We start from the raw sequence: 23,712 nt of genomic DNA, 5'->3' as shown, positions 1-23,712 counted from the left end.
AATTCTGCAGAGGAAGGTGCTGCCTGAGGCTGAGGCATTCCCCTTTGAAAGCAGGTACACTTTCTTCCAGCCTAACTTCCTTCCAAAAAGAAACAGAGGGATATCTGATTGCATTAGCAAGGGTGATACTGTCAAATTGACTTTAAAATTGCTTTTGATGGTTTACTGTCCTTAGGATATAAGTCGGGTAAGGATTTGTTAAAAAATAGCAAAGCTGTCTGCGCATTGTTTCCTTTATTATTTTAGTGCTATTGTGTGCAAAATTTTGTGTCAAAATTTTAGAGGAGTGTTTGGCTATGTGGGATTTACCCTGTGGATAAGGATGCCCTCAATTTCATTTTGGAGGTAATGAGCTGGGAGGGACTCCCTCCAGCTGTGGAGCAAAACCTTTCAGGCTCCGTAGAGGATGCTGCCTGGGCTGCCAGCAGTCCCTTTGGTGAGTGGTACAGTTGACAAAAACCCCTCTGCATGCCCCAATTTCCAGAACCTAAGTGGGAAACAGCTCCTTGTTCTCCTACCCAATAGCAACAGAACAGCAAATAATCAACAGGAATTACCCAGAACCTGGGGAGGGGCTGAAACAGTTACCTTTGCAGAAAAAAAATTGTATTTGAATGCATTTTGCTGACTGTGGTGTTTATTTCATGCATGTCATGTTTAAGGAGGTATTTTTGATATGTGTCCACCTCCAAGTGATGTGTGTGCCTGATGCTGAATGCTCTAGGAAGTCCCTGAGATGCTGCCACACGAGCCCCAGCACGTGTGACAAGGTGATGCTGAGAGCACACGCATCAACCTGGGCTCCCAGCACAGCTCCAAGCTTAGATCAGGGAAAAAACTGGGAGATGGTGACATGGTCTTGCTTTTTAGAGACTACCTTTGGTACCCAAAAGGAGCTAGGACTCACTCGGGGAACTGGGTAGAGGAGTTCAGATGGGAAAACCCAGGTATGGGCAGGGAATGCCAATGAGAACTGCACCTTCCTGACATGATTTGTTCAGCCTCTTGGAAAATTTGGGAGATGATAATGAGTATTATTTGATTACATTTTCTAGACAATATCCCACTGACTTTGTTTATTAGTTTTGGGATTTGATTTGTATTTATAGCAAAGTGTCTACCCTGCTATCTTAGCACTTGATAGCAACTAAAATGCAAACAGCAGAAATTATCATAATAAATATTTGCAGCTTATTGTCAATTCTATAATCAAAAGGAGGTCAGCCAAAAGGAAAAGATTCAATGGCTCTTTGTCTTCAAATGCCAGCCTCCAGAAAAGCAGATTTAGTATACAGAATTTATGATACTACATATATATATATATATATATACAAATATATATTGTTCTTGAAAACTTGTGCTCAAATGCCTTCAGTACTGCCTCACATCTAACACAATTCTTCTTTGAAGGGTGACAAAACTGTGTTAATGTTATTAGAAATCCTTTGGAATATTATATCTCGCATTAATTGGCATAAGGTTTTTGGAATGACAAAGGGGGCTGCCTGGGGAAATTTAATTACAGTTCTTTCTTTGTTTCCACTTCCATTTGAAACTTTACATAGGTAAAGCATGATTACCTTCTGTCACTGTCATATTTTCTGAAAAATCCTCTTTGCCTGGGATTCTTCTCCTGGGAAGCTGAGAACCCTCAGAGAGAAATGAAAACAATAATTATCTGATTGCATCTCCTGTGTTTTGCTGCTTTGGAATGTGGTGTGGAGATTGTTTATCCAACTGGTCATTGTTTGATTGGTTTCATGTGAATTGTTTTAACTTAATGACCAATCATGGTCTGGCTGTGTCCGACTCTGGAAGCAGTCACGAGTTTTCATTATCATTCTTGTTAAGCTTTCTGTCTGTATCCTTTCTCTATTCTTTAGTATAGTTTAGTATAGCATTCTATAATATAATATAATAATAAATTAGCCTTCTAAGAACACGGAGTCAGATTCATCATTCCTCCTTCGTCCTGGGGATCCTGCAAATTCAACAACCTTCTTTTCACTGTTTTTATGTGTGTGCAAGGTGCCTGCCTCTGCACAAAAGCTGTGACAGTGAGCCTGTCACTAACATTTTGGAAGGAAAAGCAAGCGTTTGAGGAGAAGCAAGGATGTGATGGGCAGCTGAATTGCTCAGGCTTTTGGGAAGCATCCTTGGTAGTTTTACTGAAATTACAGCAGGTGAGCAGCTCTGTCCTTGCACAGCAGGCTCAGTATCCAGTGAAAAAGCCACAGGTTTTCCCTTTTTCATTTGCTCATCCAGCAGCAGGTAGGGAGGGCAGCTGCTCTGCTGAGATACAGCCTTTCCCACCCCAACAGGACTCAGAGCTTGAGCTGAGCTCATCACATGGCTGAGCATGGGAAATTAAAAGTGGAGTGTTCATGCTGGCAAGTTCAAGAACTGGTGTTCACACCTCCAGCTGACATCTGCCCCTGGCACACTGAATTTACTGCCCATTGTGTCTGCTTTATAACAGAAATCAGATTTTTTTCCACATATATGGGAGTAAAAGGTGACATAATGAATTTTTTTTTAGAAAAGCTTTTTCTTTGGAACCCTGCAATATTGTAAAATTAAAGTTTTGCTTCAGGAAGATGCTGTCTTCTGGCAGTTATTACTTTGCTCACCATCATCCTTGTAAGAATGAGTTCATTTTCTTCTCAGCTTGGAGCTTTTTTAGGAAGAGAAGGCTGTGTTTTTAGAGGAAAGAAAAAAGGGTGTTCTCTTACCTTTGTATTTAGTATCACTTTTGAGCTGCACAACACTTAAAGTTTGATAACAAATCTAAAAGTTTCTGTGCAACCCCCAGCTTCTTTTGTGCCTTGAAGGAACTGTTTAGGCACTTGATGTGTATGCAGTTGTCTTCAAAGACATATTTCATATTATGATAGGAAATAGCAAGTGTGCAGTGCAAGAGTTTGTTTCCCAAGAAGCTGAATTCTGCTGCAGTCCAAAGTAAGACTTTCATTCTAGAACACTGAAGATACTGTAAAGCATCTGAGTATTAGGATTGAACTGAGTGAAGCAAACATTGCTTTACAAACTTTTATTCACAGTTTTTGACTGCTGCTGTGACTGAATGATGTTGTTTTGTAGAATCGATGGATAAAGCTGAATGCAGGGCATTAGGGGAATAGGCTGGAGCCAAGATTTACATTTGGGAAGCTGCTGCCTTTTTTTGTTTGAAAACAACATCAAAACTACAAAAGTGCAATAGGTTTTAGTGCTTTTTAGAGACTACCATAAGAAATACAATTTTTATTGGCAAGAATGTGCTAAAACATTTGATCTCACTGCCTTAGTCATTAAGGAAGATATTAAAATTGAAGATTAGGATAATCTTGTCCTAATGTCTCCAGTGAATGACTCTAAAGCTGCCCCTTATACTCCTTCCCAGTCCCTAATTGCTGTTACACCACTGGTGACAGGAGCAGTTTTATTTCCAATTTTGTTCATATTCTGGCCACGTGGTTTTGCTGGCTCACTTTAAACAACATGTCCCTCAAGGTATTTAAATTCACCTTAAGATGGGCAAATTCTGCATTGTTCCACTGCACATTTTGGATCTGTGTCTCCTGGACTGACCTTCTTAGGTTGTTTAGCTTTTAGAACCTGAGTTTCCAACCAAATGCTTCCAGGCAGTAGCACTGCAGAAAAGAAGTGACATCAACAAGACACAGGCAACCAAAACTAACATGCAAAACAGAAATTGGCAGGAGGTGTGAATAAAACTCCTAGCCCAGTGTCACAAAGAATGATATCAGGCTTATGGGGCCAACAAAAAGCAAAATCTGTTTCTACTGAAACCCCTTTGAGCACCTCCACCTCTCCACCTGAGTCTGTTGTTAATCCTTGTGAGCATCCTGAGGGTTTTTTTTTCAGTTTCCAGCCCTCTTCCTGCAAAAGGTGGTTTGTGTCAGTGAATTTGGGGCTGGACCAGGTTTCTGAACTGAAGCAGAGTCTTCACTTTTTTCTTGTTTGCCATCTCCAGTGTCTTCAAAGCTGAGTCCTGACAAGTGACAATATGATTTTCTCCAAATTGAAAGGCTGGCAGGGCCCCCACTTGTGGTGTTCAAACAGCATTGTGCAAAGCAAAGTGAGATCCCGTGGAAGAGATCTGTGTAGATAGGGAGGGACTGAAGCAAGGAGTGTGCCCAGTTCTGGGGAGGGCTCAGCTCCAGCCTCTGAGTTCTGCAGAGGGTTTGCCATACAGAAAGGTCCTTCTGAAGAGCCTGAGTGAACTCAGCCCTGTTAAAATCCAGGGACTGCCACTCATGGGAGGATCTCAGAGTTCATTCCAGGTCTCTCCACAGCAGGGCCCCCACCCATCCACGGGGGAAAAACAACAAAAGTGAACTCAGAGCTCAAGTGACTTTCATACCACCAAAACCAGGGGCTCTGAAATAGATCAGAGGGGATTAAAAACCAGCAGCATTAACTCCAGGTGACTTCAATGAGCTCTGCTAATTCTAGAGACAGTGAGGAGCTCAGCATTGCTCACAGAATAACACTGTTTGCAGAAAAAATTATCAGCTGCTCAGAGGGGAGGGCAAAAGACTAAGGACAATGGCTGTGCATCCCTTTCACTCTTCTTATCCATTTTCTTCCTAAATGGCAGGTTAATTTTTTTATTTTATTGTATTTTATTTTTTAAAACTCTTTCTTGACTTTCCATATTTTTAGAGAAGGAAGGCTTTTCAGGCTCAGGGTGAAAACTGCTCCCCTGCAGCCCCCACACCTGCACGAAGCTTTTGGAAAACAGGGCAGCTGTGCTGTGCCTGCGTGTCAGGAGAGAGCACCTCAGGGCATTTGGCCCAGGGAACACATCTGCTGGGGAAATAACTTCTCCCTTTTCTTTGCTCAGGCAGCTCTGTTGTGAAGGATCACTCCCAGGAAGGTAATCTGTCTTCCAGGCTCTGAGCTAAACATGGGCAGGATCCTATTGATTTTTGTGGGAGCTGGATGGGCTCATAAAGGCACATTTTTAGACATAATTTGTTACTCTCAGCTCTGCTCAGTGCTTTCAAATACTTGAATTTCACCAAATCAAGAGTGTTTCTGAAGAGGAGATAGTCTTTACTAGTTCTGGCTGCATGATCTTGAACAAATCATGGAGGCAGGAGCCTCCTATTTTATATTTTTTTGATCCATTTTCAGGTGACATCAATAAACTGACTTTTCAAGGTGTCAAATGCCCCCAGGGTAACAATCCCATGCTTTAGAACCAGGAGAGGATTTCTTCACTAAGCAGACACTGAGTTTGAAGGACTCTGCCCTGTGCTCCTTGTTGTACATATCTTAAGGTTATAGTGGTAAGGACCACTGAAAAACCAGAGCATCCTCTGCACAGGGAGCTTGAAGGAGCATGGCAGCTGCTTACAGAAGAAAACTGCCCCTGCAAGGTGGCAAGGAATGTCTCTGTTGTAGCTTTTCTTAGTAGAAAAAGCTAACTGAAAGATCTCAGAGCTACTGCTCCTCCAGAACATGTAAGCAGCACCTAGGAGGTTCCCTGGCTTCCAAAGTCTTGTAGCTGGCTTTTAGCCTCTCTTGTCATAGGGTGGTTGACAGACTTTATGCTCTTTGCCATCAAGATCTCAGAAAACTTGTGTGCAATTTTCATGTATCGTGTATGTTACATGCACTGAAAAAATAATACACCTTGGGATTTGGAATAAGGAAGGACTGGAAACAAGACACCAAGTAAATGGAGAGTCTTTTTCAACAGATAAATTTGAAAATTCAAAATTTCCCATGTGTATGGAAACCCAGGGCACTGGGAATATTTCTCTGTCTGCTCTGGGGTGCCCTGACCCCCAGGGGAGCACTGACTTTCTCTCATTCATGGAGAAAGTTTCCTAGACTTCAGGATAGACTAGAATCCACAAAAGTGTGAAACAGATTATAGAGAGTAGTGTAGGTGTATCATCACTTGGTGAGAAATTTAGGTTTTGGGATTTTTAGTGTGTCGTGGATGGAAGCAAGATGGAGGGCACAGGGTGTCATCCTGGGTTTCTTCTTCATGCTTCTTCTTCCTCCTTCTTCATGGGTTTGGGTGATGTTTTGTAATTGGGTGGGAAAATCTGCATTGCGGGCTCTGTGGGATCAGTTATTGGGTTAAAAGGGAGAATAATCTAGGTGTCAGTTCTTAATTGGATAGTTTAGCTTCAAAAGACCTTGTAACAAGAGACAGTTAGCCATTTTGTGCCTTGCTGCTGGACTCATGGTTGTGAGACTGTTTTACTGATAAGAAATAATAAACAGCTGAGTCCGAACACAAATTACTGTCTCCAGTGCCTTCAATCCAGACCCAGAGAAACTGATAAATGTAGGAAAAAACTGATCTGCTTTTAGTAAGAAAAAAGCAAACCCCAAACCAGAGTGAAACTCTTGCTCTGCTGCGTGTTCTGGCTCTAATCATACATTTCTTTGTAGGTGCCTTTTTTGCCTCCCTCTGATGTCAGCAGGGAAAAGCTGCAGCTCCCCACAGCTTGGGAAAGCCATCCATGCCCATGTCTGATCCTGTCTCAGTTCAGCCAGGCCTGCTATGGATTTAGCATCCAGCACATGTTTCAAGTCCCATTGAGGCTTCATTTTGGCATGAATATAAGACCACTGGGATTTTAGCTTGTGCTAAATTTGTTGCTGGAGTGCCTGGCTAAACGTGTGTTTGAGTTGTGGCCTCTGAAAGAGCATGTTTGTATAATGCAATATCCTGATTTCTGAAAGGAGGGAACATAACATTTACTGGGATACTGCAGGAGTCAGGGTAATCTTGGTGCCTCCTGAAATCCTCCTGTGAATCCTTGCAAGACTTTGGGCTCAAAGACCCCTGGGCTCAGAGTGATGCTATGTGAAAAAAAAAAAACCATCCATAAAGTCTTTTTATTTATCAGATGCAAGGAGTTCCCATAAGAAAATGATGCATTAGGAAAAGTAACAGAAAACCTAAATTTATGCAGCATAGCAGTTTTGAAGTAAGCAGGCAGTCTAGACACCTACAGTTGTTACATAAGGATGCAATGAGGACTCATTAATATTTCAGTAACCAATAAAATGTTGTGTATTAAAGCATTAAAATATAATGTTATCCATTTAGTTGCCTTGCAGTGGGAAACAAACCAGTAGAAGGCACCTCATAGGGAAAAAAACCACCCGGGTAGACTTGAAAATTACTTTAGATGTAAAGCTTTGTGGGCTTTAAAAAGATGCTGGGTAGGAGAAGGGGAGCAATTTTCATGGTCTGTCCTGGTTTTGTAGCCACACACATTTAAACTATACATTGGAACCTGGGATAAACCCACAACAGGTGATTTTTGTGTGTTCAAACACTGGTTGTGGCAGGTTCAGGGGGCTGCTTCTGGCTTTATGCAGTGGTTTGGGAAGCCTTATCCTTTATATGTCACCAAATGTTATGTTTGCTTCCCAGTCCAATGAGTTTTTGCAAGTGCAGGTGTAACTTTGGACTAAGGCAGCTGCAGACTTTGAAGGGGAGGTGCTCAAAGGAATTGGGTGCTGAGCTTGCTCTCTAAATCCTTTCAGTGTGCCTTGGAAAAGGCAAATATCCAGGGAGAGTTTCAGACTGTAGTGGGTTGACCCTGGCTGGATGCCAGACACGGCTCCCCTGTACCCACCCCACAACCAAAACCTGCCCCCACAAACCCAGTCCTCAGACACCCAGGGTATGCCTATTTACATTTACAAAAACCACAGCAAAACAAAGCAAAAAACCCAGGAAAACCAAACCACCAGGAAATACAAGTAAAAGCTCTTTTTGGCTTGGGAGTGACACACTTTAAAAGGCAGCCTTTTAAATAGCGCTGTTCTCAGTAGGGCTTGAAATACTGTAGGAAATAATAAAAAAAAAAATCTGTGTCATCGACTTTTAGGCAGAAAAAGTGAGGCAGTGCAAATTCTTCCCCTGCCAAGTCTCATCTCAGGCTGTGGGGGTGAGGGATGAGGTGACTGTGGCTGCATCTCCTTTGGCTGCCAAGGGAACCAGTCTGTGCATCAGGCCCTAGAAACAAGAGTGCCCACCTGTCAGGAAATTCAGATTTGCATTAGCAGCCCCAAATAAAATAAACCCCAGAATTAAAGCTCTCAAAACAGAGAAATGATGGGGTGGCTTAACTGGGATATAGTTCTAGTTTTACTGGGGAATGGCTACACCAAAATCTTCTGGGTTACACATGTGTATGAATTGAGATGTATATGAGATGCAGGGGTGTGTCAGTCCTCAAAACAAATTTTGGTGGGATGAAATCCTTGATTATATCTTGGGTTTTGGCAATGAATTTCTTTAAAAGGGTGGAAGCATTTGTATTATTATTATTATTATTATAGCTCTTGTAGGATGCTTTTCATCAGTGTTTCAGATTAAAATTGTTCTGTAAACTGCTTGCACAGACAACTAATATTGATTACAATTAAAGTCTCTCTTTTGAATTTGAATTTAAGGCATGCCAAATATGGCAAGAGGCTGTTACTTTGTTATTGATACATGTTTTTTGATGGCTGATATCAGCCTATAGCTGTTTAAGAAATTGATCTCCCAGAGTACATAAATATTTTATATGACTCACAGCCACATTCTGGATAATGCAGTATTAATTTATCATTGGTTTAATTTTGTAGTAATGGAGATAAAATTGTGTTTGGTTTAATATGCAAACAACTTAAGTAAACATGCCTGTTCTTTAGTTGTATGAGGTATTGGTATATTTTTAATTTAACTTTTTAACTAATGCCGTGTGTATGTGTGTTCATTTAAAGGCCAATGCTGTGTTTAAGGCTGCAACAAAGACAAACGAGGATTTCAACATTTAATTCTGTAGAAGATGTCCCTCACATGTAATTAAATCTGATCTCACTTACTAGCAGACAAATGAATAATTCATGGAGTTTAGGCATAATCAGGTTACGAACTTTCTTAAAATTTCAGATGCTGTGCAAAGGTTAATCTTTATATTAAAAGAAGAAAAGCTGGGATAGTTGTATCTCCAGCGTGATAATCCAGGTTGCCTAGGATACCATGTTAAAGAGAGAGAAAGTTCAGGAGATATATATATATAGTGTGAGAGAGAGTCAAACACGACCTGGTATTTATTTAATCCAGAAGATGTATAGATTTTTGTGTGTGTCTGAAGAACTCATTATTTCCTCTTGACAAACACAACAGGGAGAAAGGGCTGGGGGAGCTGAAGAGGGAAGGGAGAGCGCTGGGGAGCCGCAATCCAGAACTGGCAAACATCCGAGAAGGCAGAAGGAGAGAGGCGATCGCGAGCCTGGGAGGAGCCGCGGATGCCTGGCAGCTTGAAAGAAGCCTGATGCTGATAAAGAGAAATCAAAGTGATGGCATGGCTTTGGCCACCAGTGAGGCTCCAAGAGCTGGCAGAGCTCTCCCTTGCCCCGGGTGTTCCCAAGGCAGCGGCACCGCCCGCAGCCCGCGGCAGCCTGGGGGAGCTCTTCCCACGCTGGAAAATCCACAACCAGGGATGGGGGGGATCAGTCAGCTCTCAGGAGAGAGGGATGGGGAGTTCCCAGTCATTACCAGCCATGGGGGGATCAGTCAGCTCTCAGGAGAGAGGGATGGGGAGTTCCCAGTCATTACCAGCCATGGGGGGATCAGTCAGCTCTCAGGAGAGAGGGATGGGGAGTTCCCAGTCATTACCAGCCATGGGGGGATCAGTCAGCTCTCAGGAGAGAGGGATGGGGAGTTCCCAGTCATTACCAGCCATGGGGGGATCAGTCAGCTCTCAGGAGAGAGGGATGGGGAGTTCCCAGTCATTACCAGCCATGGGGGGGGATCAATCAGCTCTCAGGAGAGAGGGATAGGGGGTTCCCAGTCATTACCAGCGCTGGGATGTCCGCAGGCAAAACCCTTCTAGCCCCAGGGCATCGTGTGAAAAATGAGTATTTTATGGTTGGCTTTTAGCAAATATTGAAATGAATATTATATGTGTTATGATAGAAAGTTGTGCTGTATTAATTCTCTTAAGTAGTGTGTTCAATATAGTTTTGGGTTATTACATAATGTTGAAATAGAAACTATGCTATGTAAGATATGGTTTTTAAGAGAGGACTCGCACCGAGATAACAGGACACCTAAATCTTTCAGAGAAAAAGAATTTATTGCTCTTATTGAGTTCTTCCCACCTCACTCAGCCCTGAAGATGCCATCAGGATTCAGAGGAAGAAGCTGACACTGACCAGACAGAATCCTTTGTTTGAATGGAATTTATGGTTCATGTGTGAGGTGTATGAATATACAACAAGCTGTTGCTTTTAAGGGTTAATCCTCTGTTAATTGATATCCTTTTTCAGGCTTATTTTGCCCAGAAAGAGGTACCCAGACTGTCCGTAACTCTTTGTTTTTATTGTCTCGTATTGTCCTAAATCCTAATTGTCCAAATTTTTATTGCTCTAATTATATTACTCTTTTTATAGCCATTTTATTACTATTAAAGTTTTAAAATTTTAAAAACAAGTGATTGGTGTTTTTCACAATTGTAAGCGGGGTTCTGTGCTCTGCTGTTTCACCCAGTTTCCTTTTGTTCTCCTCCTTGCTGCTCTTAGAAATCCTTGGCTTTGGGAACATCTTTCCACCATGGATTGGATTGAATATATCCAAGCAAGTCCCCAGTGAAAAAGATGTCAGGGTTTTCTCAGCTAAGCAACGAATAGATCTTTCATTAGAAATGCAAAATAGATGTGAGAGAAGTAATACATACTGGAACAAAAAGTATTATCTTTGGGATGCTTGCCTGAAATAGCAGCATGCTTAGTGTCTTAACAGAGGGGAAAATGGGTTTGCAGTAGTAAATCTCAGCTCTGACAGCTCTCACCCTGTGTGTTACAGAAATCCCACTTTTTCTTTCCATGGTTGTCCTAGGTTACAATATAAAGATGTATTCTATTCCCATCCTCAAGTGCTGTTGAAACCAGGAGAGGCATGTTTTTTTTTTTTTCCTTATCTCCTGTTAATGGGCCCATCAATGCCTTTCCCCATGACTCAGAGATAATTCCCTCTGGGAGCCAATTCTGTCTAATGGACCCCTGCACGACTCACAGAATGATAACAGCCCATCGTGGGATGCTCTGCCCAGGGGGGTGGAGCTAAGCATCCCCACCTGGATATAATCTGGGGTTGGGACACAAGAACTCTTTCCACTGGATTCCCAGAGGAGGGCTGCCCTTACCCACTGGTTTCCAGAGGACAAGAGCTACCAGATCATTTCTACAGGATCACCACTTCAACAAGGCCATTTCATCTGGACTGCTACCACCACCCTAACTAGCAGGGTGTCAGGTTGTATTCTGACTCTGTCAGCGCTTTTTTCTTTTGTATTATTGTATGTTTGTTTTTTTCACTTTTCCTAATAAATTGTATTTCTGACTTGGAGTTTCTCACTGGTTCTGCTTTCAAACCAGAACAACGTTGTGTAAATTTGCAGGAGCTATGCCACCAGAAACACCAGTGCAGCCCTGTCTGGGATCTCAAGTTGTGCTTGGAGGCCTTGGCCTGGAATTTAGCTGGCCTTCTTTGTATTTTTGCAGGAATATGTGGACATTAACCCCTGAAGAGGATGGTGCTCAGACTTTCCCACAAACCAGCTTCAGAGGGTTTCCTGTTCTGCATGCAGAAGTTAGCAGTGCAAACACATCCTGTTGTCCAACAGCCCAGGAGCCCAGCTGGGAATGATTTCAACCATCCAGTCACCAGTGAGGTTTTATAGAAACAATTTATTTTTGCCGACTTTGTTGATATGTTGGGTGTGTCCACCACCATATTTTTTCCCCCCCCATACTTTTAGGCCAGCCATTATTTCTGCCAGCAGCCTGTTGCTGACTGAGGCTGGCAGCACTCAGCCCTGGCTGCTCACAGTGCTCACAGCTGCATTTGCACTGGGCATGCTTATCCAAGTCAGCTGAGCTCCTCAGTGAGGAGTGCTGGCACGCAGGGGCTTCCTCTAATTTCTCCCATTTCCCACTTATTGAAAGAGGCTTTGTTTCACCTGTGTCAGCACCAGGGCCCTGTGAATTCAAGGCTCCTGGGTTATGTTGGCTGAGCTCTGCTGCCTCTGCAGACTGGGGCTAAGCTGATGTTTTTCAAGCAGGAGTGAGGTAGTTCTGATACTCTGCTTGAAAAGCCTCAGCAACATCTAAGAGTCCTGCACCAATGGTCTGGAACTTCACTCCTGAACACTGCAAGATCCTGCTGTGGTGACAGGATGTTTGGAAATAATAACAAAAAAGCTGTGTCTACTCCAAAGAGACATAACTTACAGCACTATGCTGGGCCTTGGCTGCTCCTCTGCAATTTCAGAGCAAAAGCCACTCATTTTCTGATGGAAGTAATAAAGAGAAGGTGCTCTGACACTGTAATGTTGGTCATTTGCTGCAGACTGTACTTGGCAAACTGCACTATCCAGTTTCTTGCTGAGGTAGCTGAAAAAGCAGGTGATACCAGTGAAATGCGCCCTGGGATGCTGGGAAGGGAATTTGGGTGAAACATTTAAAGCCATTTATCTCTGAGCCCAGAAAGCTGAGGTTCTCAGGTCAGCTAAGCCACCAAGTGATGAGACAGTTTAGCACCAAATCCCTGCGCTCTAATTTAATGTGGAGCCTTATCTCGGTGTGAAGCCTGGTCGCCACTCCTTTCTCAAGGAGCACAGGGTTACTGCTTGGGATGCCCCTGGGGAGGGCATGCAGAGCAGCTTCCCCAGGCAGGGCCAGTGAGAGAAATGAGCTCCTCTTGCTGTTTTCTCTCCTCTCTCTGAGGGTGCTGCTGCCATGGGCTGAATCAGTTGTGCAGGTTACATGGAGTAGTGATCGATTAATTAGAAGCCTTGCTGACAGTCCAGGAGGTCACCAAAAGGCACAGTCCTGTCTCATCTGAAATACTTGCTCAAATACCAATCTAAGGGATAAGGTTTATTTTCTTGGCTGGGGGAGGAAGGGTGCAGGGAAGAAACCTCCCCAGAGATTTAGGATGGAAACAGAATGAACAATAATCTCTGCAGACATCTTTATAGGAGAGTCATGGGACAAAAACTGCTGCAAATGCACCTATGTCCTATACCTTGTACAGGAAGATGTACTTTGGGGCCTGTAGCTTTTTTATTTATTTTTATTTTTTATTTTTTTATTTTTTTGCTTGGCCATCCTTGCTTGCTTTAGAAGCTGCTGTCCAGTTAACCCTCACCCAGACCAGCTTTAGCACAGGACAGACATCCTGTTGTTTCTCTGGCTTTCAGAGGTAACAGCTTCTGTAAACTGCCTGTTGGCATTTTATCCTCTGACTTCAGCACTCACAAGAAAATTTTAATCTGAATAATTTCTAAATCCCAAATAATAGGAAGGGAAAGCTGTATCAGGGCTGTATTTGCTTTCTGAAGCTACTGCTCAACGTCTTGGACTGAATTTTAAACATGTAGAAATCAGGGATGCTGGTGGTGCCTTGCACTGACCATTTGTCTGAGGTGCAGGGTGGAGCTGTCTCTGAGGAAAACAACCCCATGAGAGAGTGGCCAGCAGCAGCCATGAGTAAATGCTTGGATGTGTTTCTGGACTAAAACATTTACTGTATAATGCCAGATATATTCTATATAATGACATTCTAACATTCCATTCTAATGACATTCTATGCAGAAAAGGAGTATGCAGTAAATAATTTTCAAGTAACAAGTACTTCAAACCCAGCTATTGTGCTGATTCTTGAAAGTACAAATATGCTCTCTTGTTTGTGCTGGCTTATCTTGGAACCGTAGACATTTATGGAGTGACCATCTGTGGCAAGAAACATGTTTCTCATCTTGTCAATTCCTTTCTTCCTGGCCTCTCAGAGCTAGGATTTCAGAACCCTTATGCTTGGCAGGTTCTTGGATTTGTTATGCTGCTTTTTGTGCCTGGAATTGCATTTTTAATATCTTGGTAGACAGCGTCCAAACAAGTGTGAGTCTTACACTCGTGGTTCCCCTGTTAGGGCATTTATTCTGAGGACCACTTTTGTCCCCAGTTACACCCCAGTGCAGGGGTCTTTTTCCCTTTCTCCAGCAGTAGGGAATTTTGCAGTTTTAGGTACAGTTCCTACAACTGACCCAAGAACTGGAGATGCAGTGATTGTTCCCATAAGGAATCTCTTCTTGTTACCAGACCAGCTTAAGATCCTGCCCCAGTTTCTTTGCTGTTCTGATTCCCAAATTAATTACACAAAGTTGAGAGAAGCATCCTTTAGTTCTGCTCCTGTAAGTGGAGTTTGGTTTTGCTGTGTGGACGGATCTCCTGTAGGCCCAGGAGTCTGCAAATGGAGAGAGGCGGGGCCACATTAAACCTTGAGAGTTGGCCAGTAAAATATGGTGAGTTCTTTCTTTATAAAACACTGCAGGCACATGCATATTAATATTCTGTATGACCTCATTAGAAAAAACCAACCAAAACATTTGTTACATTGCACAATTTGGAGCAAGGTGGAAAGAATTTCCAGAAGTTCCAAAAGTTCAGAATTCTGCCTGTCCATTTACATTTCTTTTTCTCCTCTGAGGAAGAAGGCCTTGTTCCTCATTGCTGGCAAGTTCAGGACTTAGAGGGTAATAGAATCTGACCAGTCTGCATTTAGGAAGTAGTAGTAGCAAGAATAATGTGCAGCCTTATGTAATTGTGTTACACCTTTTAGGATGGTGGAGGAGATAAAGGGAGGTCTGGATAACCCTTAGTCTGGTGTGGGTACAGCTGAGCTGTTGATCTCCATTGCCCACAGGAAAGAACAACTGGCCTAAAAAGCAGTGACTTCTAGGAATCAAAGTCAGATTTGGCAGTGCCTAGAAGTGAGCAGCATTCAAATGCAACTTTTGAATTGCTGGATTGTCACAAAAGGAGGTATTGATTGTTGGATGATTATGCTGAATCAGAGCAATGTCGACTAATGTTAGAATCTGTTTGTTAGCTGTTAGGAAATGCTGGATTGTACTTGAAGTAAGCATTTATGTTGATTTAACACTTATTTTCTAGTATTTTGCCTCCACAGCAGCCAGAAATGTCTCAGCTTTTTTTTTTTTTTTTTTTTTTTTCCCTTAAATTATGTCTGGCAAACCGTGTGGGGTACTAAACAGCATTTGCCTCTTCTCCATGAGTTATTCCAAGACTTGAAATGTCTAGAGACCAAAAGATAAATTATCTGGACCTGCCTTTTCACTTGCAGGGCCCTCTCCAGTGGGTTTTGGGGGGTCTGATAGACCTGTCAGATCCCATAAATCCTGGCAGCTGCAGTGCATTAACTCCTGTTCCCAATGATGGTGGACATGGACACTGCCCCGGCAGTGCAGCAGCATTCTGTCCTCAGCTGCTGAGTATATTTAGAGTGCCAGCATAGGGAGAATTAGCCTCTAGAGGCATATTTGCAGGCCCAAATCAATCTGCAAAATAAGTCAGGAAATTTACAGAAAAACTCCAATGCTCTGAGGGAGGGTGAGGCAAATCCACAATGCCATAATATTCAAGCAAGTTGCAGTCCTTTCCAAGGGAAAAGGGATTTTTACAATGCCTATGTAGGCATTGTGTAAAATTCAGACACAATTAGCAGAAAGCGATCTTTAAAACCTCACCAGTATTTTAGTCTTTTGAATTACTTCTCTCCAACCTCTATTACCTTGGGTACTGCCAGTGCTGGGATTAACTCCTTGCGGCTCTGAGCATGCAACAATGATCAGGAAGGTTGTAGGGTGGCTTAGTTGACAGGAAAAGTTGGTGTATGGAATAAAATTCCCTTAATTCCTGAGGGATTGGAGTGTGCATAAATGGAAGTTCAGAAGGCTTTGTGCAGGCTCAGGAAATGGGAATGAACAAGAGCAAATATGACTTAGGCTCTTTTGGCAGCATGTTTGTTTTTATGAATTCTTGACATCCAGTTGCTCTGTGATTGATGTGCTTGTGTTGTCCTTACCAGCCTCCGGCTGTGCAGCTCTGTCTTCTCCTCCTGGCTGAAAACCTTGCTCCTGTCATCCCTGACCACTCCCTGTGCTCATCATGGAACACAGGAAGAAGTTCATCCCATTTTCCTTTGCAGTATCCTTTGGAATACTGGAAGGCTCTTTCACAGCTCTCTTCTACCTTCCTGACATTAAACCCTACGTCCATGAATCCTCTGATTAATCCCAGGAGACCATGTTTCCTAAAACCTTGATCTCTCTTGGTTGGAGTCTCTGGATGCTTTCTCACCAGTGTGTGTCTTTTGTGAAGGGTGATCCTCAGAAACAGACACTATTTGACCTGAGAATTAGCAGGAGACCCCAGGCTTGACTCTCAGAGCAGTTTTTCCATTAGCCATCAGAAATTTGGTGGAGACTCCCCTCTGTGAGGCTGTTGATGGGCACATCAGGTGAGAGGCTGTGGGGACTGTCTTGGAGTGGGAATTGAAATGGAAACCTTCAGTTAGAATAATACTTCAGTTTTAAATTAAATGAATTAATTTTTATTTATTTCAGTTTATTCTAAGTTTACTCCATGATGTTTTAGCTCAAGGGATGTTTTGATGTGTGTCTGCTGTGTGTACTGGGAAGGAAAAGATAAAATTGAGTGAGTAGTCAGAATTTCTGCAAATCTCTTCACCTGTGAAAAGCAATTGCTAAAAATGCTTTTCAGTGCTCCCTTTGTAATCTTGCAAAGAGCAGGCTGATACAGCAATATCTGCATCTCCAGGAGGCATGATGATTTTCTTATGAAAGAGTAAATCAGAAGAAATGCAATTTGTCAGCTTTACCCCTGAAGCTGGAGTGGGGTAATTTATTATCAGGTGGTTTGACACTCTGTGCTCTTGAAATGTACAGGACACAGAGCTGCCTTCCCTCCAGTTTTCCCAGTTCTGGCTGTTTTCAGTGGATGTGCTCCCCATGTGTGTTAGGGCAGGAGCAGGCCAGGTCCTTGCTTGGAAGTGCAAGGTGAACTCTGGTTGTCAGTGCCTACATTCCTTGTTTTCATGTCAAGTCAAATGCCAGCCCCACTCTGGCAGGGAGGAGGAGGGTGCTTTTCCTAAAATGACATTTAATTGTGTGTATCCATTCCCTTGGCAATAAAGACTGAAGTGCTGTATTTACCAGAGACTTTACACAGCAGCCTGATGTGGAGTTGTCTGTGATTCTGTGGTGCTGTACTCTGTTCCCAATGTGAAATCCATTTTATCCACCTCATTTCAATGTACAGGGATTGCTGTGGCATTCAGCCTTGCACAGAATTAGCTCTTTTTTTAGTTCAGAAACCACTTGTATCACAGAGTGCAAAGCTGCCTTGTACAGCTCTATCCACTGGATCTGAATAATAACCCAGAGACTGCTGCACTTCAGATCTTCAGAAATTCTTGCTGAGCAGCAAAGTATCATTCTTGCACTTAGCATATTTTCCCACTGTCATTAGTTTATGTCCTATTGAAATGAGATATCAGAAGGCTGGAAGTTATTATGTGTCTGGCCTGACAGCTCCTGCAGGTTTCCAGCAGGATCTGGGAGGTTTCTTGGTATAGGAACTGCTTTGCTTTGTGTGCTTATTTCCATTTGTAAACAGAGAGCTGACTTTTCTGACTGATCCATTCCATGTTTAACTGGAAAACTTGATAGTGGTGTTCATAATAAGGGGTAGATATGCTTCCCAGATGGATTTTTGTTGTTCTCTTTTCACCTTTTCTTTCCTTACACAAAATGACTTAATGGGACCCCCCTCTATTACTGTTCAGCAGCCAATCCTTCAAGTGAGAGCTCTCAGATTCTCATTGTAGCAGTTTGTTTGCTTAGCCTAGCTCTGAGAATTCATGCAGTAAACAAATTCCTTCTTTTTCTCTAGCTGGTTTCCTTTTTTTTCCTCCAGAGAGTGCACTTCCTCAGCCTGTTTGCTGTCACTTTGAAATGTCAGAGATGCCATTTGGACATTACTTTGCAGGAAAACAATGACAGGTCAAGAAAATCCCACAGGTCTTAAAGAAGCAGAGCTCTGGTACAGTCCAATATTTCTCAATATCTAAATGACATCAGGTACCCACTGAGACAAGGATATAAATTTCACAGTAACAAAGAGGAAATGGGTGAGCCAGATTGTGCTGTGCCATCTCACTCACTTCAAGTTTGTATTTTTTTTCACTCTGCTTTCAGATTGAAGGATCATTCATGGCATGAGTATTAACTATTAACTGTTGTCAGTAATTCAGAATCTCTCTGAAAGTTATTACTGTAAAAGTCTACTTCTGCTTTTTGACCAGGATACACCCCAACCTATAATTCGTGCAATTCTAACAGAGATTCAGAGGGTTGGAAGGGACCTTAAAGGTCATCTAATTCCAACCCCTCTGCCATGGGCAGGATGGGTGTTCCTGTCATTTCTTTTTAGCTCTATCAAATACCTTTGAAAGTCTTTCAGTGTTTTAAACCCTTTTCTTTTTAACCAAATACTAAAATAGGGAGTGAGTGCCACTAGGAAATGAGAGTCCAGGTAATTACATATATGAGCTGAGCAATTACATATAAGAGTTGTTTCAAGAAGTGGGTGGGTGTAACTAGAGCTGTGTGAAGAGTTTGAAGTCTGGTTTATCTCTGGCCAGGTGTGGACAGGTCACTGTATGGTGCTGATAGCAAAGCACAGCCTGGAATTTAAAGAGAGGATGCGTTTGCTTGCCTGGCCCCATGGCTTCTGCTTGCAGGAAAATGGCTTTTAAAAGCTACAGAAAAGAAAAAAAAAATTAATTGCTTGAGAGCAGAATTTTTACGTGGGGCAAAGAAGGGAAGTGTGTTTGACAGCTTTTGATGTCCTAGTTTGATAGATGGTTATGTGTGACCTTTGTCTGCAGAGGCACTGAGAAGAAAGTGAACCAGTAGCTAAAATCTCAGCAGAAACCAGTGGAAGAAGAGGGAGAGAAAGGAGCTTCAGTCCAGGGCTCTTGGCAGCCACCCCAAGGCATGGCAGCAGTGCTGGTGTGCCAGGGGCACAGCTCCAGCCTGTACCTGAGGCCATCACAGGCTTTCCCAGCCAGGGCAGGAGATCCAGAGACAGTCAGCCCAGCCACTCTTTGAAGTTTAAAAGAGGGAAACAGGGGAAGAAGCAAGAAAGAATTGCTGGAGAGCTGCAGAGCCTGCATGAGTGAGTGTCCCCATGGGAAGCTGTGCTGGAGTCTGGTGGCAGCCAGTGGAGGTGGGATGGTTTCACTGGAACAAAGGACTGGCATGAGAGGATGCTGTAGTAAATCTTTGATTTGTGTGGGTAATGGAGAGGCAAACAGTGATTAAAGACTACTCCTCTAAATCTGTCTGATCTCCTGAGTGATTTGCCACAGCCCTTCTTTCCCTCAAGCATTGCTTTGTGTTTCCCAAAAGCCCCCTCAAAAGTGGGATGGACTCAGAAGTGCTTTTAGTTAGCAGTGAGATCTAATATCTGATTCCCAAATTGCAGTCTCTGAATTTTCATTCTCTTGTATTTTATGTTTCCAGGGGCTATATTAATGTAATGTAGCAGTAAACCTTTCGTCTGCACTAATTTGATCATCTAGTTTTCTTTACAGAAGTTCTGCAGTTACAATTATCTCTCCTATACTCTAGGAAATAGCTTTTGTTTTGAGTGCTACAGCTGCTACATTTTATTTTTGCAATGGTGGAACAGGTTTTATGCAAACAGAACTCCTGATTCACCTCATTTACTCCTCACTTCCCTCAATTTCTTCCTGTTGCATCTGAAGCACAGTAACTTCATTTAACTTAATTTGCCTTTCAAAAAGCTACAACTCTCTGGTCCTGATCCTAATTTTGGCCCTTGCTTGGGACAAGCTTTTTCCAGTGGATAGTTAGCCTCCTTCTCACTTCTCCTAATGATACATGCAGAAAAAAAAAAAAAATCATGGCTAAGTGCAGGCAAAGTTAACTGAACTGGGTTATTTTTTTATTTAAACTCAGGGTAGGATAATTTTTATCACACTCCTGGTAGTGCTGCTTGCTGGTCTATATACAAATTGTTTCTCTGCTGTGAAATGCAGATGATGTGCCATGCTTGTGCTGTTTAAACATCTAGTCACATCCTGTTGGGGACAAAAGGAGTTTTCCATCTTTTTCAAAGGTCAGATTAATTTACTTCCTGAAATTAGGCTTAGGTTTAAGTGGAGCATACCTGAATATCCACAAGGGTTGACCTAAGACCTCTAGAGGAGTGGGTTGCAATCTCTGTAGGAGCTGTAAAACCTGAGGATGTTTTCTTCTGCAAAGGGAATACAATTTTCTGGAAAGTTCACTGCTGACTTTGAGGGACTCCTGTGGCCTTGCCTGTGAGGGAGCTCCTTTGTAAGGTGTGGGGTGAGCTGGGAGCCAAGGGAGACCCCAGAACCTCCAGTGGCCAGAGAGCAGCTGCCCCAGGTTTGGGCAGAGCAGGGAGCTGGTACCAGGGTGCAGCAGCTCAGAGCCAAAGAGGAGCCACTGGGGCCATGCAGGCCATCAGCAGCAGGGCAGGAGAGGACAGCAGCAGCAGGGTGGGCATGGGGAGATGGGTGACTACAAGGTAGGTCCAGAGTCTGTGCTAGGAGACAGGGATGAACCAATTACACAGCCCAGGTGAGGAGAGGGAGTGCAGCCCAAAGTCATCCAGAGCTTCTGCACTGTGGCCAAAGGTTTGGCTGGGGGTCCAGGAGGAGATGGTCAGGGTGATTGAGTGCACTCAGGGCTCTGAAACTGTTTAATTATGCTGTGTGTGTGCCTCTGTGTGTGTATGTGTGTGTGTGTGTAGGGAAATGTTTTCATTAGGTCAAATAATTGTGATTGATTTTCTGATTGCATTTAGGGAAAGACAATTAATTTAGAAAGGCCTAAAGAGACACAGGCTCTTTCTCCCTGTGCACCACACAGGGAACAGGGATCTCAGGCTGCCCAAGTCCCAGGTGCCACCTTGCCCAGCTCCTGTGGGTCAGCTGCTGGCTGCAGCCACCAAACTCCCTGGCTGGCACCAGGAGTATCAGCAAGGTAAGTGCTGGCACCAGGCAGAAAAAGAGATTCACATTGAAGCTGTTTGAAAAAAAACAGCACTTGAACAGAGTGAAGGAAGTGTTTGGAGGCAGGTGGGAAAAGTAAAGTGTATTGAGTGCAGAAGTGTTAATTTGGGATAGTGGGTATATTTTATACTGGTTCTTGGATTTATTTGCAATTACAAGCTCTGGTTAACAATTCTGGGTTATTTTGCACCATCTGAACTAGAGCCATGGGCTGTCCTTTGGCCTGTGTGGAGTCTGATGGAATAAGTATTTGTGTCATCCAAAGGCATTTCAAACAAGTAAGTATGAGCAAGGAAGGAACAAAGGCATTTTGGTTATCAGTGCTACCATGTAATTCCTCCTGCAAGTAATTACTGGTTTCCACCTACTTCTCCTAGGGCTTGAACTAAATGCTGTGTTAGCAAGCTGCAGGCAGAGTTCAAGAGATTAGTGCTTATGCAGCTGGTTCTGGAGGGAAGGAGTAACAACAAAACCCAAAGGCAGTGAAAAGGAAGGAATTTTGGGATTATGTTGCCACAAACACTTGACATGAGCAGTTTTGGTTGATTCCCAAAGGAATGGCTCTCGCAGATTATTGCCAGCTTCTGTAGGTTTTTTTTTGTTTGTTTGGGTTTTTTTGTTTTTTTTTTGTTTGTTTGTCAGCTGTTTTCAGCAACAGGTAAGGTATTGGTTCTCCTTTTGCACAGGCACTGCCACAAAGGTTACTGCTTGTTTTCAGCTCCCAAATAATATCTGCTGAAACTTGCTGACACTCTGAAATTTTACAGGGGTGCTGGCGATGTGTGAGGAAGGAAACCAGCCCCAAGGTTTGGATGTTTGCTGCAAAAGCAGGGAGCAGAGAAAAGGTGCAGCAGAAGCAGCGAAGATGAGCATTTAGCTAAAATAAATGAACTTCAGCTGATGCAATTATGAAACTCTCAGAAGCAGGGTTGAGTTGAGGGTTTCAGGATGCACATGAGGTGTTCCATGTCAGTGTCACATCCACATGTGACAGGCAGGGTAAATATTCCCCAAGAATCCTGCACCACCTCTACCTATGGAAGGCTTTGCTTGGAACTGGTAGTGCCCCTCCAACATGGATAAACAGTTGTGAACACTTTAACTTAAATTAACCTGGGAAAAAGCAGAATACTGTGGTAGCTTGGGAGTTATTTTGGACTCCTGGGTAAACACCATTTAGACTTGTGTAAATTTGTAGGAGATATTTTGACAAAAGTATTATTTACCCAAGTTAATATGTGCTTTATTTTGCTGTGTGCTCCATATGTATTTGATCAGTCAGCACATTGTTTACTTAGACTCTACCTCTGATGGTTTCAAGACATCTACACCACTGGCTGCAGTATATTTTCAGTTTAACTCAGATTTAAGACAGTGTAACTGGATTGACATCATCTAACATGAGTAATTTTGAGTGACAGATTGCTTGATCCATTTCTCCCTAGAGTCAGGAGAAGTTCCTTAGATGTTTAATCCATTGGGTCAAGGCATCTCTGCTGATAGAGAGAGAAGTAAATATAGCTAGGCTAATGGTTTTCCTTTTAAAACATGTGTTATTTGCTGGGTGCTTGTTAAAAAGCCTGTGCTAATATTTCTGAGGGGTGCTGCTCTTTTGCTCTGTATTTCCTGGAAGTACATTTCCTACCGATGGCCCTTGGATCTTCCTGGGAGTCAGGAGTAGTCTGTTTCACATCCAATAAATATTCTTGGCAGCCTAAAACTCACTAGAGCCATTTGTCTTGCAAGACAATCTTGACAAGCCATCCATGAATACAGCTTGGTAATTATTAATTACAGGTCAGGAAGAGGTGGGGAATAATGGAGAAACCCTCACTTTGTTTTGTTGTGGTTGTTTTTATTTGTTTTGTTTATTTGTTTTTGTTTTGTTGTGTTTATGCCAGGGAATTGGAGAATAAGGGACCCAAAAATAGTCCTGGTCTGTGGTGTCCTTCAGCTTGTCCCACCCCTGGCTATTCATTCCTCTTATCCATCCAAAAGAGCATTATTTTTTCTTCCAAAGAAGTTTGTAAAGTTTCAGTTTTCTCCTGGTTTTGCGAGAATTTGTCTGGGAATGGCTTAGCAATTTGTGATTGAACTCAATTGTTTCCATTTACTCCAAGTTCCTTAAGGCTCCTTCTTCACCCAGCTACTAATTTCAGAGCTTGCTTGTCCTTGTCCCTCTCAGGTAGTCCCATTTGTTTCTATTTTTTCATTCTGCATCTATTCCTCTCTTTGTTCGTTTTTGGGGTGATTGTGATGGGACTGGAATGAGGGCCAGTAGGCAGTGCCATAGAAGACTTCCTTTGTTATGATTTATTGCTTTTCAAGTGTTGTGTGCATGTGAGGGATGAAAAGGAGATGCTCTGTGGGCCATTCCACTGCTCCATTCCCAAAGAGGAAAATTCAGTTCAAAAGGAAAAGGTACATTCAGCCTACAGCTAAATCATCCAGCATTAGCAGGTGATGGCAGGTAGGGAATCACCACGAGTCAATCTACCATAATTACTAGGTACTAATTTCTATCATATTAAGCAGTCATATCTTTGTTTATTCCCTCCTGATCAGACAAATCACAGGCGATCTCGTGGTTCCTGCTTAGGGCTGTGTCAATATCCAGCCATCTGCAAAGGTGTGTTCTCTTTCAGGATGAAATTATCTTAAAAACGACTGTCAGAGCTGCCTCTTAATGAGCCTTCTTGTTGTCAGCA

Source organism: Motacilla alba, chromosome 3 (genome assembly GCF_015832195.1).
Source record: "Motacilla alba alba isolate MOTALB_02 chromosome 3, Motacilla_alba_V1.0_pri, whole genome shotgun sequence".
Classification (NCBI taxonomy): Eukaryota; Metazoa; Chordata; class Aves; order Passeriformes; family Motacillidae; genus Motacilla; species Motacilla alba.
This window is presented reverse-complemented; position numbering follows the sequence as displayed.